Source organism: Elgaria multicarinata, chromosome 9 (genome assembly GCF_023053635.1).
Source record: "Elgaria multicarinata webbii isolate HBS135686 ecotype San Diego chromosome 9, rElgMul1.1.pri, whole genome shotgun sequence".
Taxonomy (NCBI): Eukaryota; Metazoa; Chordata; class Lepidosauria; order Squamata; family Anguidae; genus Elgaria; species Elgaria multicarinata.
In genome coordinates this window covers 43,347,640-43,365,214 of record NC_086179.1, presented here as the reverse complement: position 1 = coordinate 43,365,214, position 17,575 = coordinate 43,347,640, and the positions used below count along the sequence as shown (strand labels likewise).

At 40.0% G+C, this 17,575-nt stretch overlaps 1 protein-coding gene across 1 annotated transcript in view; it reads left to right on the top strand.

Annotated features, from left to right (window-relative positions):
* ELK3 (ETS transcription factor ELK3) overlaps positions 1-17,575 on the top strand; it is a 409,974-nt gene that overhangs the window by 125,607 nt on the left and 266,792 nt on the right. The window lies entirely within an intron of this gene.

Genomic DNA, 17,575 nt, shown 5'->3' with positions numbered 1-17,575 from the left:
TCCCTCAGGCAGCTTGTGTTTCTCACACGCACGCCCACAGCGGGGATTCCTCGTGTGGGCTGGAGGACGTTTTAGTCGGCGCTACGGGTCTCCAGATAGAGTGCTCGTCCTTCGCTTCTGTCCTTTTTTTGGTACTTCTTGAAGGGCTTCTTCCAGCAAGTTCGAGAAAACTTGACCATGTGCGTTCACGCGGCAGCCTGGAACTTATTTACCCAAGGCGGAACATAAGGAAGCCTCCTTGGCCCTTCTAGCTCTGTATTTGTCCACTGACTTGCCCTGGCAGTGACTCTCTAGGGCAGCCTTCTTCAAACTGGTGCCCACCAGATGTTTTGGACTCCCATCAGCCCTAGCCAGCAGAGTCAAAGATCAAGAATGCTAGGAATTGTGGTTCAGAGCATCTGGAAAGCACTAGGTGAGGGGGGCAAGGTTGCGCTAGGATTTCAGAAAGCGATCTTTTCCATCCTTACCTGGGGATAATCAAGGGTTTCTGAATTTGGTATCTATTGCTTACAAAGCATATGCCATCTTTCCCTAACCTTATGCCCTCCAGGTGTATTGGACTACAAGCCATACTGGCAGAGGGATTCTGGGAGTTATATTCCAACACAAGAAGGCACCAGGCTGGCGTACACTCGCATATGCTCTTTCACTGAGCTATGCCTCCTTCCAAAAGTTAGATGGAGGCCCTGTCAGTTCCAGATTACATAGGCCCTTAGCTACATGCCTTGCCTTGGGTGGGGTCCCTGCCCTCCTCCCATTGAACAGATCCAATCCTTCCTGCTGTGCTGCCCAGAGAGCAACGTGACTGAGTGGCTGAGTTTGAACAACACGCTAATTAATGGGGTGGGGGTAATAGGAACAAAATGGAAAACAACCATTGATTAGCGTGTTGTCCGAACTCAGCCAATGAGTGGCACTCTTATGGACAGCTCTTTTCATTACTGGAGACATTACCAATTTTATTTATTTGTAGGACTTATTTATGTCTAAACATACATAGGATTGCACCATAAAGCTTACTTATACTGAGTCATTGGTCAATATAGCACAGTGGACTGAACCTGGGTCCTTATGTATGTAAACCTTTGAGAACCACTAACTTATGGACCGTTTTAAAAAGAAAGAAAAAAGCAGGGATACATATACTAGAATTAGGGCTTTCAAGTAACTAAAGACGCAATCCTATGCATATTTAGGCAGAAAAAAGTCCTAGAATTCCCAGAATGGCAGTTGTGTAATGCTGGAAATTCCAGGACTTTTTTCTGTCTAAACATGCATATGATTTTGCCTTAAATAATTTTTTTTTAAAAAAAAAATGTAAGGAAAGTAATTTTACAAAGGGAGACATGATAGATGTGTACAGAATTATGCATGGTGTGGAGAAAGTGGATAAGGAGACATTTTTCTCCTCTTATTACTCAGGGTCATCCCTGAAGTTGATTAGTGAGAGATTCAGGACATATAAAAGGAAGTACTTCTTCACACAGTGCCTAGTTAGAATTCATTACTTCAAGATGTAATAATGACCACCAATTTGGATGTCTTTAAAAGGGGATTAGACAAATTCATGGAGGATAATGTTATCAATGGTTACTAGTCCTGATAGTTATATTCTACTTCCAGTATCAGAGGCAGTATGCCTATGGACATTAGTTGCTGGGAAACCTGGGTGGGAGGATGCTGTTGCATTCATATCCTGCTTGTGCGTTTCCCAAGGTCAGCTGGTTGGCCCCTGTGTGAACAGAATGCTGGACTAGATAGGACCTTGGTCTGAACCAGCATGGTTCTTCTCACGTTCTTATGTTCTTAGAAGCAAAAATTTAAGGACACTGTGGTGCAACAATGAAGGGAGAGTAATTTTGTTGGTGTTTTGTCATGTTTCTTTAAAGTCTAAGGCATCCTGAGATGAAATGGTGCAGGACAGAAACACTCAGGTTCTAATTATCAATACAAAAACAATAACATTTAAGAAGTCACAAAATGGTGTGGGCATGGGCATGCTGCCGGAGCTCAGAGCAGTTCCCTCTAATATATTGTTTACAAACACCCTGCCAGAAAGGAGGATGACAATTCTTTGTCCTCTTACGTTGAAAGATGTTTTTAATTGACTTTGCAGAATTTAAAGGTGATTTTGAAACTCCTGTTGTTATTGCTTGTATTTTGTATTGCAGTTCATTCCGTATCATATTTAAAGGCAAGTAGAAGTTGAGCTGAATTGTTGGTTTCCTTACATGGAACTAAGTACCACAAAGTTCAGTCAACCTTACTCCCAAGTAAGTGTACAAAGAATTGTAGCCTTATATATATAAGGTGCTATCCAGAGTTTGCAGAACATAGCCTCATCTGTATATAGTAGCTATGCTTATTTATTTATTATTTATTCATTTATTATTTCTAGCTACACTCACAACTAGGTAACAATAAAAGTGAGAACAAGAGAAGTGCCATGCTGGATCAGAGCAGGACATGGTGCAACAGCATCCTCCCACCCATGTTCCCCAGCAACTGGTGCACACAGGCTTACTGCCTCGAAGAGTGGAAAAATCAATACAACATGGGGACACTTTGAAATTATCTGGGAAGTGTCCAGATTTAGGGTTGCCAAATGCAAAAGGGGACACTTGCTGAAATTGCCTCTTTTGCACAACGACTAAAGGTGCAGGGACCCTGTCCTCTTTTATAGCTGACCATACAAGTTCAGATGAGGTACACATGCTGAGCACAGCTGCTGCTTTGGGTAGTGAAATGTTTTTTGTTTTAAGCAACAACAACAAAATGGGGGAAAAACTACAATATAGACTTTTCCTGAACCATTAAGGATACAGTCCTATGCATATTAAGACAAAACAAGTCCTACATCTCCCGGCATCCTCCAGCTGGCATGGTTAGCTGGGGGATGCTGAGAGTTATAGGACTTTTATTTCTGTCTAAGCATGCATAGGATTGTGCCTTAGGCATGTTATTCTTGTCTTACTGAACTCACTTATTTTAGTAGTGCAGGCTACCCAAGCAGCTTTGTTGTTTATTCGTTCAGTTCTTTTTGACTCTTCGTGACTTCATGGACCAGCCCACGCCAGAGCTTTCTGTTGGCTGTCGCCACCTCCAGCTCCCCCAAGGTCAAGTCTGTCACCTCCAGAATATCATCCATCCATCTTGCCCTTGGTCGGCCCCTCTTCCTTTTGCCTTCCACTTTCCCTAGCATCAGCCTCTTCTCCAGGGTATCCTGTCTTCTCATTATGTGGCCAAAGTACTTCAGTTTTGCCTTTAATACCATTCCCTCAAGTGAGCAGTCTGGCTTTATTTCCTGGAGTATGGACTGGTTTGATCTTCTTGCAGTCCAAGGCACTCTCAGAATTTTCCTCCAACACCCCAGTTCAAAAGCATCTATCTTCCTTCGCTCAGCTTTCCTTATGGTCCAACTCTCGCAGCCATAGGTTACTACGGGGAATACCATTGCTTTAACTATGCGGACCTTTGTTGTCAGTGTGGTGTCTCTGCTCTTAACTATTTTATCAAGATTTGTCATTGCTCTCCTCCCAAGAAGTAAACGTCTTCTGATTTCCTGGCTGCAGTCAGCATCTGCAGTAATCTTTGCGCCCAGAAATACAAAGTCTGTCACTGCCTCCACGTTTTCTCTCCTTCTATTTGCCAGTTATCAATCAAGCTGGTTGCCATAATCTTGGTTTTTTTGAGGTTTAACTGTAACCCAGCTTTTGCACTTTCTTCTTTCACCTTTGTCATAAGGCTCCTCAGCTCCTCCTCGCTTTCAGTCATCAAAGTGGTGTCATCTGCATATCTGAGATTGTTAATGTTTCTTCCTGCGATTTTAACTCCAGCCTTGGATTTGTCAAGCCCAGCACGTCGCATGATGTGTTCTGCATACAAGTTGAATAGGTAAGGTGAGAGTATACAACCCTACCGTACTCCTTTCCCAATCTTAAACCAGTCCGTTGTTCCATGGTCTGTTCTTACCGTTGCTACTTGTTCGTTATACAGATTCCTCAGGAGGCAGACAAGATTATTATTATTATTATTATTATTATTTATTTATATAGCACCATCAATGTACATGGTGCTGTACAGAGTAAAACAGTAAATAGCAAGACTCTGCCGCATAGGCTTACAATCTAATAAAATCATAGTAAAACAATAAGGAGGGGAAGAGAATGCAAACAGGCACAGGGTAGGGTAAGCAGGCACAGGGTAGGGTAAAACTAACAGTATAAAGTCTGCACAACATCAAGTTTTAAAAGCTTTAGGAAAAAGAAAAGTTTTTAGTTGAGCTTTAAAAGCTGCGATTGAAGTTGTAGTTCTCAAATGTTCTGGAAGAGCATTCCAGGCGTAAGGGGCAGCAGAAGAAAATGGACGGAGCCGAGCAAGGGAAGTAGAGGCCCTTGGGCAGGCGAGAAACATGGCATCAGAGGAGCGAAGAGCACGAGCGGGGCAATAGTGTGAGATGAGAGAGGAGAGATAGGAAGGAGCTAGACCGTGAAAAGCTTTGAAGGTTAACAGGAGAAGTTTATATTGGATTCTGAAGTGAATTGGAAGCCAATGAAGAGATTTCAGAAGAGGAGTAACATGGTCAGAGCGGCGAGCCAAGAAGATGATCTTTGCGGCAGAGTGGTGAACAGAAACCAAGGGACTGATGTGAGAAGAAGGAAGGCCAGAGAGAAGAAGGTTGCAGTAGTCCAACCGTGAAATAACCAGTGCATGAACAAGCGTCTTGGCGGAAGAGACAGACAAAAATGATCGAATCCTGGCAATATTATACAGGAAAAATCGACAAGATTTAGCTACTGCCTCAATATGAGGAATAAAGGAGAGCGAGGAGTCAAATATAAAGCCAAGGCTACGAGCTTCCTTGACCGGAGTAAGCGTAACATCATTGACAGTAAGAGAGAATGAGAGATGAGGAGAAGGTTTAGGAGGAAAAACGAGCAATTCAGTCTTTGCCATATTGAGTTTCAAACGACGATGAAGCAGCCAAGCTGAGATATCTGAAAGACATGCCGAGATATGATCGTGAACATCAGGAGAAAGTTCCGGAGATGACAGATATAGTTGTGTATCATCGGCGTACAGATGATATTGGAGGCCATGAGATTGAATAAGCTTGCCCAAGGGCAACATGTATAAGGAAAACAACAATGGGCCAAGCACCGAGCCTTGCGGAACCCCTACTGAAAGGGGAAAGGAGGAAGACGAGCTGCCATTAGCCAACACGCTGAAAGAGCGACCCGCTAGATAGGAGGCAAACCAAGATGACTTGGTATCCCCATACCACCAAGAACTTGCCACAGTTCGTTGTGATCCACACAGTCAAAGGCTTTAGAATAGTCAATAAAACAGAAATAGATGTTTTTCTGGAACTCCTTGGCTTTCTCCATTATCCAGCGGATATTGGGAATTTGGTCTCTAGTTCCTCTGCCTTTTCTAAACCCAGCTTGTACATCTGGCAATTCTCGCTCCATGAATTGCTGGAGTCTACCTTGCAGGATCTTGAGCATTACCTTGCTAGCGTGTGAAATAAGTACCACTGTCCAATAGTTTGAACATTCTTTAGTGTTTCCCTTTTTTGGTATGGGGATATAAGTTGATTTTTTCCAGTCTGATGGCAGCACAACCATAATTATGCTACAAAGAAATAAGTCAAAGTGATTTCAGTGGGACTTACTTCCAAGTAAGTATGCACACTTATTTGGGAGTAAGCCTCATTGAACTTATTTTTGAGTAGAGAGATATAGGATTGCATAGAAAGAGTTCTGCGGATTTGAAACTTAACTGAAATACTTCAGATTGCTCACTGAAATCTCACTCAGTAGGGTAATTGTATTGCTGCTGTATTTTCCAGAGATCTTCCTGCCTCTTCTATCTAAGAATAAAGGCAAATGTAACAACCCATTCTAATGCTGATTTGTATGGAGCATGCCTAATGGCTGCTCCTCCTCACCCAGCTTCTTGGTTCTTTTACAACTTTTCATTTACTTTGCTTTTGCTTTTTTGCCAATAGCCCCCTTTGGGAGTTAACTTTTATCTATGCTTTTAATGCATATTGTTAATAACAAGAGCAGATTAACCAGGTTTTGCCTTGAAACTTTAGAAGCAGAGAAGAGGTTTTACTCATCAAGAAAGCTAGACTAGAGGTTTTCTGTTTATAAAGCTCGATTTGCTTAAACTTGAATGTATTCCTATTTCTTCTGTGAGTCCAAGGAAAACTTAGTCCTTCTTATGCTGTTTTTTCCCTATCAGATTTGCAGCCTGTCATATAAATTAAATTAATGATAACCCTAGGGAATAAGCCGGAGACAGATTCTAATGCAATAGGAATGTATCCATCATAGTTTTCTATTGTTCTTTGGATATATATAATGTGATTTGAAGTCTCATTTAAAAACTAAGGAATGATCTTATTTCAACCAGATGTCAAACATGCAAACTGAACTGTTGTGTAGCAGTTGTTGCTTCAACAAAGTCATTGAAGCCAGACGTCGTTACACACGGCTAAATGTATATCTAAACACTTTTTTTTTTACTGTTTCCTTTTTCTTTATTTTGTCTCATTAATATATCTGTGTCTTAGAGGACGTTTCCCCCATTAATAATATTAGTGACACTGGGGGATTCCACAATCCCCTACATGGATTGTGGAATCATGCAGTTGCTTGAATTACCTGAATTTATTAAATGCTACCCACTGGTGCAGATACAGCTATCTAAAGGTTTGTAAAGGTTGAGATTGTCTGCAACAGAGATTAATTGCATTGTCAACCTCTGCCCAGAATATCAGTTAGCAGTTTGGCTGGTGTTATTATTATTATTATTATTATTATTTATTTATATAGCACCATCAATGTACATGGTGCTGTACAGAGTAAAACAGTAAATAGCAAGACTCTGCCGCATAGGCTTACAATCTAATAAAATCATAGTAAAACAATAAGGAGGGGAAGAGAATGCCAACAGGTACAGGGAAGGGTAAGCAGGCACAGGGTAGGGAAAAACTAACAGTAGAAAGTAACAGTAGAAGTCTGCACAACATCAAGTTTTAAAAGCTTTAGGAAAAAGAAAAGTTTTTAGTTGAGCTTTTAGTTGGAAAAGACAGCCAGGAGCTGGGAATCCTGGGTGAACAGCCATCCATTGTAATCCTGGCAACACAGATAAAGCCTAAGGCAGCCCTGATGATGGAGTCTCGGCAAACTATGTAGACGATCTTAAAAGGAAGCTGAGTCTGGCTTCAACATCATTTAAAGGAAATGGTAACTTATAGCCTCACTACTTATAACCCATGTATCAGCTTCAGAGGCTCTTCTCTGGGTTCCCACCCCACTGTTGGAGATGAGGTGAATCATGGTGATTGGAGATAGATTGTGGGAATGGGATTCTTTCCCCAGAGAGGTTTGCTAAGTGCTGGGTTTGTTGTCCTTTCAGTGCCTGAAGAATCCTTTTTTGTTTTCCCAGGCAATTTAGATTTCTGCTTTTAAGTTGTTTTTTAATTTGTTCAGATTGCTGTTATATTTTGATATGAATTGTTATTAATTTTAGTGTTATCTTCTAGATAAATAAAAGGAAGTGTTTGTTTGCACATCCTCGATGGTCTCGAAAACTGTACATCCCATTGTATGAAACTTTTAGGATTTGTCCTGCCGTATCTGAGATGGTTTTAGGCATACTGAAAATTTTGACTGCCATCTTGAACCAAAAAGTGAGCAAATCAGTTTTTTTAAAAAAAGATAATACAACTAGAATACCATTTGACTGGTTTCAACCAAACTTTCCATCATGAGTCAGCATTGCAGCGAGCAGATTTTAACCATGGAGCATTAATGTTTTTAGACATTAAAAAAAACATGTTAAAAGTATGAAAAAATGAACAAGCACAATTTGAAACCAGGGAAGATTAGTAGGCTGAATTATAGGCCTGTCCTCTCCCCTCTGCTGTGGGGAAGCTCCATCTAAAGGATGGAGTAGATATACCTCCACCTCAGGGGGCTATAGGGGTGGACCCTCATAGGGGCCATGCCTAGGGTGCTAGCAGCCATACCTTCACTCAAGTTTGAAGGCTTCTCTATCATACTAATGGCAATTTCAACCTATGTGAATCCTGGTCCGTTCCTAGTTGTTTTATATTGGAAGCCATGTTGAGAATCTGTACTGAGCAGGATGTCAAATAAATTTCAAAGGTTCGTATTTGCATTGAAATGCGATATAAAAGAAATGCATGTAGTGTAGAAATGAGTATAATCAAGTTTTCAGTATGAGGAAAATAATTGTGGTCCCATATCTTTTAATTTCTCCCCCTCCCCCTTGTTTTAAAAGATATTTCCATAGTAGAATTGAACTATATATTTTATCCCCGGAACGTTACACCACTGCTTATCAAATACATAGAATGATATCTAACATGATTATGTTGTTCAAGATGTCTCTTATCCCGGGAACGTTGGGAATTGTTATTTGTGAGGATAATGAGAAAATCGGAGTGAAACCTTCAGCTGCCTCACTGAATAGAATTCTCAATTTTGAAGGAGAAGACAGGTAGTGGGGGGAGGGGTAAAAATGCCATGAAAATTAAGTCCAAATATGGTTGAGTCAAAAAGTCATTATTTTGTCAGTACAGCCAAATCAAAAGGGGAGTGTCTGTAACTGCAGAGTACAGATGGATATCTAGAGCTGTACCTGTTATTTTAAGTATGTATGTCCCAGATTCCTGAGTGATTAAAGATAAAAACAAAATGAAACTCTTTTTGCCTATGAGCAGCATCATTTCAATTCAGTGTAAAAGTTTTATTGTTTTTGCTTGTTTTTAAGCTTGCTATGCAATTTTTATATAGGGTTGGATCTAAATCCATCTGGCGCCTCATGTTTTGTTAGGCTTACATCCCAAGAAATATAAACATGATCAGAAATTGTTTTGGGGCATATTTCTATATCCCGAGTGCATGAAATTAAATTAACTGATCCCATAAATGGGTGTCTTCTAGAGTAGCTTCTAAGAGGGAAAGAATAAAAGGTGGGTTCCCCACACTCCCCGCATAGGATTGTAAAATTTCCAAATTTTCCAAACAAAACTTGTGTAATTTTAACCTGTTCATTTTTCCTTCCATGAAGTCACTTCCCATGAAGTCCTTCTCATGGCTGCATCTTTCCCAATGTAGTGGTGCTTGGATGGTTTCCAGTGTCAGAATCTATTTTTCTGTGTTTGAGTTTATAATCAAGTTGCTTTTTTATCACTAGATATTTCCTTGAGTGACTTACATCACTTAACATTCTTTGTCATAAACTTCACAAATATTTCTGTCACTGCAGGAAATATTCATGATGTGATGCAATTGTATATTGAAGGAGCAGATGTTTTCGTCGTCTTGCTTTTATTTCCTATCCCACATAGATGTGCCAGCTGATTGATTTACTAACGTCAGAATGCTTTACTAGTGTTGAAAAGGTGGCTGATTGATTATCTTCTGTTATGCTTTAAAATCTTTTTTCAGCCTTGCTGATGAGCCAAGTAGTTCCTTAGCTATGGAATTCCATCCCTGGAGATGTCCACTTAAAACTAACATTACCAGGAATTTGCTGCCATAAGATGTAGTAATGTCACCAAGTGGGATGGCTTTAAAAGGGGATTAGACAAATTCTTTGTGGGTAAGGCTTTCAATGGGTACTAGTCATAATTCGCAGTATATTGCAACTGGTATCCCAATTGCTAGGGAGCACGAGCAGGGAAGTGCTATTGTACTCTTGACCTTTACCTTCTTTGTAACTTGTGCTTTTGTAACTGTTTTTAGATGCTCAGGTTTCAGCAGTTGTTATAGTACCTTTTACCAGCTTTGACTGATACACCTGCCAGGGAAGGCCACAATCATTCAGATACAGCTATCTTTAAGACTTGCTTTGAAATGTCATTTGGCACAAAATACAGCTGCCCTGCTGTTGTCTGAAGGGGAGCATTTGAATATATTTGTCAGCAAGGCCTGCAGCTTGTGAGGATGCATTTATTTATTTATTTATTTATTACATTTCTATACCGCCCAATAGCCGGAGCTCTCCGGGCGGTTCACAAAAATTAAAACCGTTCAAAGTATAAAACAACAGTATAAAACGATAATATAAAATACAATATAAAAGCTCAACCGGATAAAAACAGCAGCAATGCAAAATTACAAATTTAAAACACCAAGTTAAAATTTATTTATAGGCTGTTAAAATTCTGGAAGAATAAAAAGGTCTTCACCTGGCATCTAAAGGCATATAATGTAGGTGCCAAGCAAACCTCCTTAGGGAACTCATTCCACAGCCGGGGTGCCACAGCAGAGAAGGCCCTCCTCCTGGTAGCCATCTGCCTCACTTCCTTTGGCAGGGGCTCGCGGAGAAGGACCCCTGAGGATAACCTTAGGGTCTGGGCAGGTACATATGGGAGGAGGCATTCCTTCAGATAGCCTGGCCCCAAACCATTTAGGGCTTTAAATGTAAATACCAGCACTTTGAATCAGGCCCAGACCTGGACTAGCAGCCAATGAAGCTGGAAAAGGACTGGCGTGATGTGGTCTCGTTTGCCAGTCCCTGTTAGTAACCATGCTGCCCTGTTTTGTACCAGTTGAAGTTTCCGGACCATTTTCAAAGGCAGCCCCGCGTATAACGCATTGCAGTAATCCAAACAAGAGGTTATCAGAGCATGGATAACTGTAGCTAGGCTATCTCTGTCCAGATAAGGGCGCAGTTGGTATATGTGGTGATCTCACCTATTTGCTTGTCCCCGCAATATCACAGGGGTGGGATTTGTGTTAAGAATATGCACCCTTCCTTAGAAACACAAGATCAGGCCAAGGGTCACCCAGCTCAGCATTCTTTGCAGGAATCACTGCAACTGGCCTGTTCTGGATGGGGTTGCACTCCCTGTAAAATGTTAGGTCAGTAGTTTAGGGGATGCTCCTTGACTCAGAACTCCTGCTTGAGGCACAGGTGGCACCAGTGGTGAGGGGGCCCCTATTCCAGATGCATCTGCTTCTTCAACTACACCCCTTCCTGATGAAATCTGCCAATGTCACAGTCATTCATGAAATAGTTACCTCAGGCCTGTCATACTGTAATGCATTTTGCACGGAATATCTCTTGTTCCAAAACTGTAGCTGGTGCAAAATGCTTTGTCATCTATGAGTGCTTTGTTACAATTTTGTATGAAGGGTGAGGACTAGTTTATTATTAAGTGCTGCTATTTTTTAAAGTTTGGTAATTAAGATGAAAGCTCAGATGATTTAAAGTTGTGTGGAGTGTGCCAGTGGGGAGAGGGCGGGGGATGAGTGAGTCAACTAAGCGTGAACTAATGGTCAACTCAGTGCTGATTCTAATCCACACCACGATGGATTATTATCATGTTGTGTGGGTAGTGTTTGTTGTTGTTGTTTATTCGTTCAGTCGCTTCCGACTCTTCGTGACTTCATGGACCAGCCCACGCCAGAGCTTTCTGTCGGCTGTCGCCACCCCTAGCTCCCCCAAGGTCAAGTCTGTTACCTCCAGAATATCATCCATCCATCTTGCCCTTGGTCGGCCCCTCTTCCTTTTGCCTTCCACTTTCCCTAGCATCAGCCTCTTCTCCAGGGTATCCTGTCTTCTCATTATGTGGCCAAAGTACTTCAGTTTTGCCTTTAATACCATTCCCTCAAGTGAGCAGTCTGGCTTTATTTCCTGGAGTATGGACTGGTTTGATCTTCTTGCAGTCCAAGGCACTCTCAGGATTTTCCTCCAACACCACAGTTCAAAAGCATCTATCTTCCTTCGCTCAGCTTTCCTTATGGTCCAGCTCTCGCAGCCATAGGTTACTATGGGAAATACCATTGCTTTAACTATGCGGACCTTTGTTGTCAGTGTGGTGTCTCTGCTCTTAACTATTTTATCAAGATTTGTCATTGCTCTCCTCCCAAGAAGTAAACGTCTTCTTATTTCCTGGCTGCAGTCAGCGTTTGCAGTAATCTTTGCGCCCAGAAATACAAAGTTTGTCACTGCCTCCACGTTTTCTCCCTCTAAGTTGATTATTACCCCACCGTTGGCTTTTGACTTGGATGTTAAATATGTTTTTTAAAAACTTTTTAAAATCCTAGAAATGGGGTGTGTGATATAGTGTTCTTGTTTTTGCAAGTTCCTTTTTTGGTAATCCAGTAGGTGCTGTGAATTTGCTACGTGTCTGCTATACAGTATTCAGATCATACTAAACGTTTCCACAAGAAACTTTTATTTACTTCCATTTCGCCAGGAGATGGCACTCCAGGATAACTTCTTAGAAGTTTTCCTTCTTTCAGGTTAATCAAATGTATTGAATGTTAATACTCTTGAAAATATTGCTCTTTTTTTTTTAATGGATCTTGTTAAAATTACTAGGTAGGTCCAGCACAATAGTTAGTAATAATAAGTATCTGACATTCATATGTTGGTGGAAAGGATGGGTTTTCATAACTCTTCCAAACATATTTATTTCTTTATTTTCTATCCTGCCTTTCAACAACCAGGTTCCCAAAACAGGTTTAAAAGCAATATATGATATAATCATGACAAATAAAATAAATCACAAGTTAATGTGCTCTAATTCAAAGGTACATGCGCTGACGACGAACAATGGTTACTCATGATGTTTCAGTGCTAGTGTTTCTTCTGAACTCTTTAAATGGTGCTTTCCATAATTCTCATATTTTTATTCCATCATTATTCTAAGGAGTTTTGGCTGATCTCATTACAGCGACTTGATGAGGTAGGCTAGGCTTAGAGACAGTGATGTGCCCAAGACTACCTGGAGAAGAGCTTCATGGCTTTCCCAGTTCCAGCCCAACACTCATTCTATTACACCACACAAGCTTTTTTTTATGGTGTCTTCCAAGGGCAGTTATTGCAATAAAATGAATGAGGACTGCCAATACTAAGTGGGTTAGATCCTGACTAAGTTACTCCTGCTTTAATCCCACTGAAATCAGTGGGTTTTATGTTAGTCATAATTAACTTTTCTCATTGGTTTCAATGGTCCTAAAGCATAGCTAATTTAGTCTGTTTTATTCCATAAATGCCTTTGTCCTTCTTTACATCATTGTATTGTTTTTTCTGGAAATCTTTAAATAATGCCTGTTAAATTTTATTTTTGCACTAGATAAAAAATGTAAGGTGTCAAAATTTCAAAGGATGCATGGCCTGAACTACATTAGCATTGGGAAGAGAAAGCCACAAATCACACACAAAAGAGAGGACAGGTGCACAATAAATATGGTTCCCAATGTACTTTGAGTAAGGTCTTTATCAAAGGGAATATTTAATGTTTCTTGATTAAAACTGTTCGGGACAACTTTTCACTACAGCTCATCTTAGCAGAAAGAAAGCCACTCTCTACACCTTTGAAGGAGGCACAGAGAAGTGCCGTAGCAGCTTAGCCAAATAAATGTATGGCTTTAATATGGATATTACATTTGTGTGTGTTTTTAATGTGATTTGGAGAATACTGAATTTAGCCTTTCCAGGGCATGGGAAGGATGCAGGGTGACGAATCCTCCTGTTGCTTGATAAGGGAATTCTCCTTCACGCCACTCATTTTCCCACTAAGAGGGGGAGTGGCATGCAGGGCAATCCTGTTGTAATTTCTGATCATGGATTGGACATAAAATTCGCAATGGCGGGATTAGGAACACATGAAACCTTCTCTGCCAGCAATGTCTATGGGGAGAAATGTGCAATTGTGCTTTATTGGATGAACGTTATAGCACTTTAGTGAATCAGTGGGAGAGCCCTACAACTCTGTATGAAGTTTGATCCCGATTCACAAACCTCCAAGGTTTTATAGGGATTTTTGCTTGTTTGTGAGTACTTGTGCAGGGTTTTGATGATGCATCAGGTACCTCCTGAGCAGAACAGAGCAGTGGTAGTGATCTGAATTGCTCTTGTCGTGAGACTGTAGGTGAGCAAAATAATCCACTGTGCCAGACAAATGACACAGTAACCCACAGTGGGTTAAATAACCCCAATTGCACACAGTGGGTTATCAGAATGGGTTATTTTGGCCAAATAAGACGTCATGGATTAAAAAATTCCCAACACACAACACAATAACTCACGCTTGGTTAAATGAATCATGATGGCTTGTTTAACCCATCTTAGTTTATTGTGTCATATCAACTCAGTCTTCTTCTCTCTGGGAAGAATTTTCAACACTTTAAAATTTCACAGATTCTTTGAGGGAAGCCATCCACCATATTCTTGTAGAGTAGACAGGGTCTTCTTACAGGAACCGGGGCCAAACGGAGTTGCTCGTCCCTCATAAAAGATAATAACATCTTCATATTGGAGGCACTTTCAGGCATGGACAGCCAGTTCTTTATAGTATATGAAGTGTGCAAATTGAGCCAAATGCTATTGAACAGCTTGAAAAGAATAGTAGTGAAATGAGACAAATTGCAAACTCTGCTGACTGTTTTGACTCTTGAATTGGTTTTTTCTCCAGATGAGAGTGTGAGAAAGGTGTGCCCTGTTCTCAGGATATGAGCCAGTACCACTGTAAACAGCTGTAGGTGCTGACAATCTGTTATGCACTGAAAAAGTAGTGTTGCATCTTTCTTAAACTATGGTGTTAACAATGCTGCCATTGTTATCAAAGCCTAATGGTAAATAAGTGGTGTTTATTTTAAGCTGTGTGCTTCAATTTGGAATATGAAATTTAAAGATTGGTTTAAGCAGCTGGGTGTATGGCACAGAATATTGCCAAAGGGAGTTTGGTTTTGGGTCCAGCTCTGACTTTCTGCACTTTTAAGTGCCTTATTCTTTAGAACTGCTTAGTAAAGGGACTGTGGTGATTTATTTATTTTTTAAAGCACACATACGGTTTTGGACAATTTTTCTTCACATACCTCATTTCCCTGTTTAAGAAATAGTTGTCTTTGGGGTTTTAAAAGTGCAATCTTATGCATATTTAGACAGAAAAAGTCCAACAACCATGCTGGCTGAGAAATGGTGGGAATTCTGGGACCTTTTTCTATCTAAACATGCATTGGATTGCACCCTAACTCATTTAGCAGCAATATATAATCTTTTATATTCTCAAACATTCAAGGTGAATTTGCATAAAGTTAGTATACAGATTAAACAAAATGATTTAAAAATCATCAATAATAATTTAAACTGTACTATCTCTTTGTTTGACTTTCCGTTTAACCAGATAAATGGTGCTTACTGTCACTAAGGATGGGCCTTCCACTCATGAAATGGTTGTTAATGAGTTATCCACATTTGAAATAAACTATCTTTTGGGACAGGGTTTATGAATAAAATATACATAAATACAAATAATAAGAGTCTATTTGTTTGATAGTTCACCTGACTAACAACCTTTGTTAACACAGTGCATACTTTCAGCAGGTTAGAGCTTCTTCACAGATAATTTTACAGTTGCAGAAATAATTCATTTCAGTATTATCTTTTAATTTTGCTGACATAGCTCTTCATCTTATTTACTACTATACAGCTACAAATAACTTTTCATTAAATAGATGTTCCTTCCACTAAGACAAGCTGCTACTTGCATTTGTATGTAAAATGTAATAACCTTAAGGTATCATACTTGAAGGAGAAATTCCAGCCACTATATTGACATTTCTAACATACATTGAAAATATCTGATGCATTATGTGGAGGGTGTCTATCCATCTGGCTTCATAAATGATCAGGAAAAAAGGCACAAGGGAAAATAAACCATCCCCCCTTTTAAAAAAAAAGTACATTAGTTTACTAAATTATGTTAGAATGAGAAACATTAAAAAAATAAGGATAAGTATATTGATTTGACACTAACTTAAAGATTCTGTAAAACAATATATATACATTACCTTTCTGTTTATTCATACAAGCATTTATAGACTGCCTTTCATAGCATAGCCCTCACGTGGCAGCTGACAGTATAATAGTAAAATATTAAATATATTTAGGCTGCAATCCTACACCCACTTACTTGGGAGTGAGCACCATTGAACTCAGTGTGATTTACTTTTGCGTACACATGTATAGGATTTCACCATAAAAGAACATTTCTGAATCTGCAATCCATTTATCTGGGAGTAAGCCCTATTAATATCAATGGCTCTTCTGAGTAGACATGTATAGGATTGCACTAGGTTTGAGGGATAAATTAGAACGCATGTGCCTGGAGCACATATATGTGCTGTGCAGGTACAGCCCCAACACACCCATTGCCACCTGAGGCTCGTGGGACAAAGATATAATTTATCCCTGCTGTAAATGTTGTGGAATAACAGAATAGGACTGTTCCAGTTCAGGCCTGGACACAGTGACTCCTTTCATCCAGCACCATTTTCCCAATCAGAATCACTCCCTGAAGCTCTTATTTGCCATGTTAGGGAAAAACTGTGTTCACAAACCTATACTTGTAAGTTTCTCCTAATAAACTAGCTGCTTTGAGGAGGGAATTTTCATTGGCAAAAATGCACAGAGGGCAGGAGGGTTAAACCACTTCTCCCCTAGCATCATGATTCAAATTCTTCAAATTCAAAGACATGAGAATCACAGATCTCCATAGTTTCATTTAGTTTGGTCATCATCACTGGCGTGGTAAACTTCATGTCTTGACCATGCCACTTCAGACTGCAAGGAGGGTCTCACAGGACTGGAATGCTGCCTTGTATTAAAATGTCAGGGAGAACTCTCAGTTGTCTAGTTGTCTGTCTTGGGGGGTGGGTTGTATGGAAGTGCATTCAATCATATGACACCCCTCATAGTCTTAAACAGTCTAGTTTAGACACATGCTCACCGCAGTGAGAACTCAGTCTGAAAGCTTTCATAGTTTATTTATTTATGAAATGTATATCCCACTTTTCTGACAAAAATGGCATTTAACGCAGATAACAATAATAACAAACATCAATGAGGATTTTTTAATTGAAACAAAACATAAGAAACAACTCAATTAAAAACACAATTAAAAACAAAATAAAAGCAATAGAGAGCACCCAACTGCTCCCTTAAGCCATAGACCAGCTTACATGCCAAAGGCCTATCTAAATAAAAACATCTTTGCCTGTCTGCAGACGTTCCGAAGTCTTCGAACCGTTACCAAAACTGCCTTCTCACATTTCCACCAAATGTGCCTCTGATGGTAATGGGACTGAGAGAACAGCCTCCCCTGAAGATCTTAAAACCCAAGCAATCTCATATAGGAGAATACAGTCTTTGAAATACCCTGGTCCCGAGTCGTGTAGGGCTTTTTAGGGCACAACCAAAACTTTGAATCATATCATCAGATATATTTTAAATCCAGTATACATTTTGCAAACTACTAGGGAGCTTGCTCTATTTTTTCCTAAAGTAGCATCATTTTCATGTTGTGAAAAGCTAGGCATGGGGAACAGCTTTTCTCCTCGTATTCCTTTCTCTTGCCTGCAGTTCTTTGATCCTGTATCATACAAAGCTTCAAATGTAAATCTTCCATAGAGCTGATGAGAGAAAAAGAACCAACTGTAAGCAGTCGATTCTGTGCTTTTCACTTTGAAAAACGCATTTCCTACAGAACTGTGTGTTGGGTTTTTGCAAAGGAAGGTGG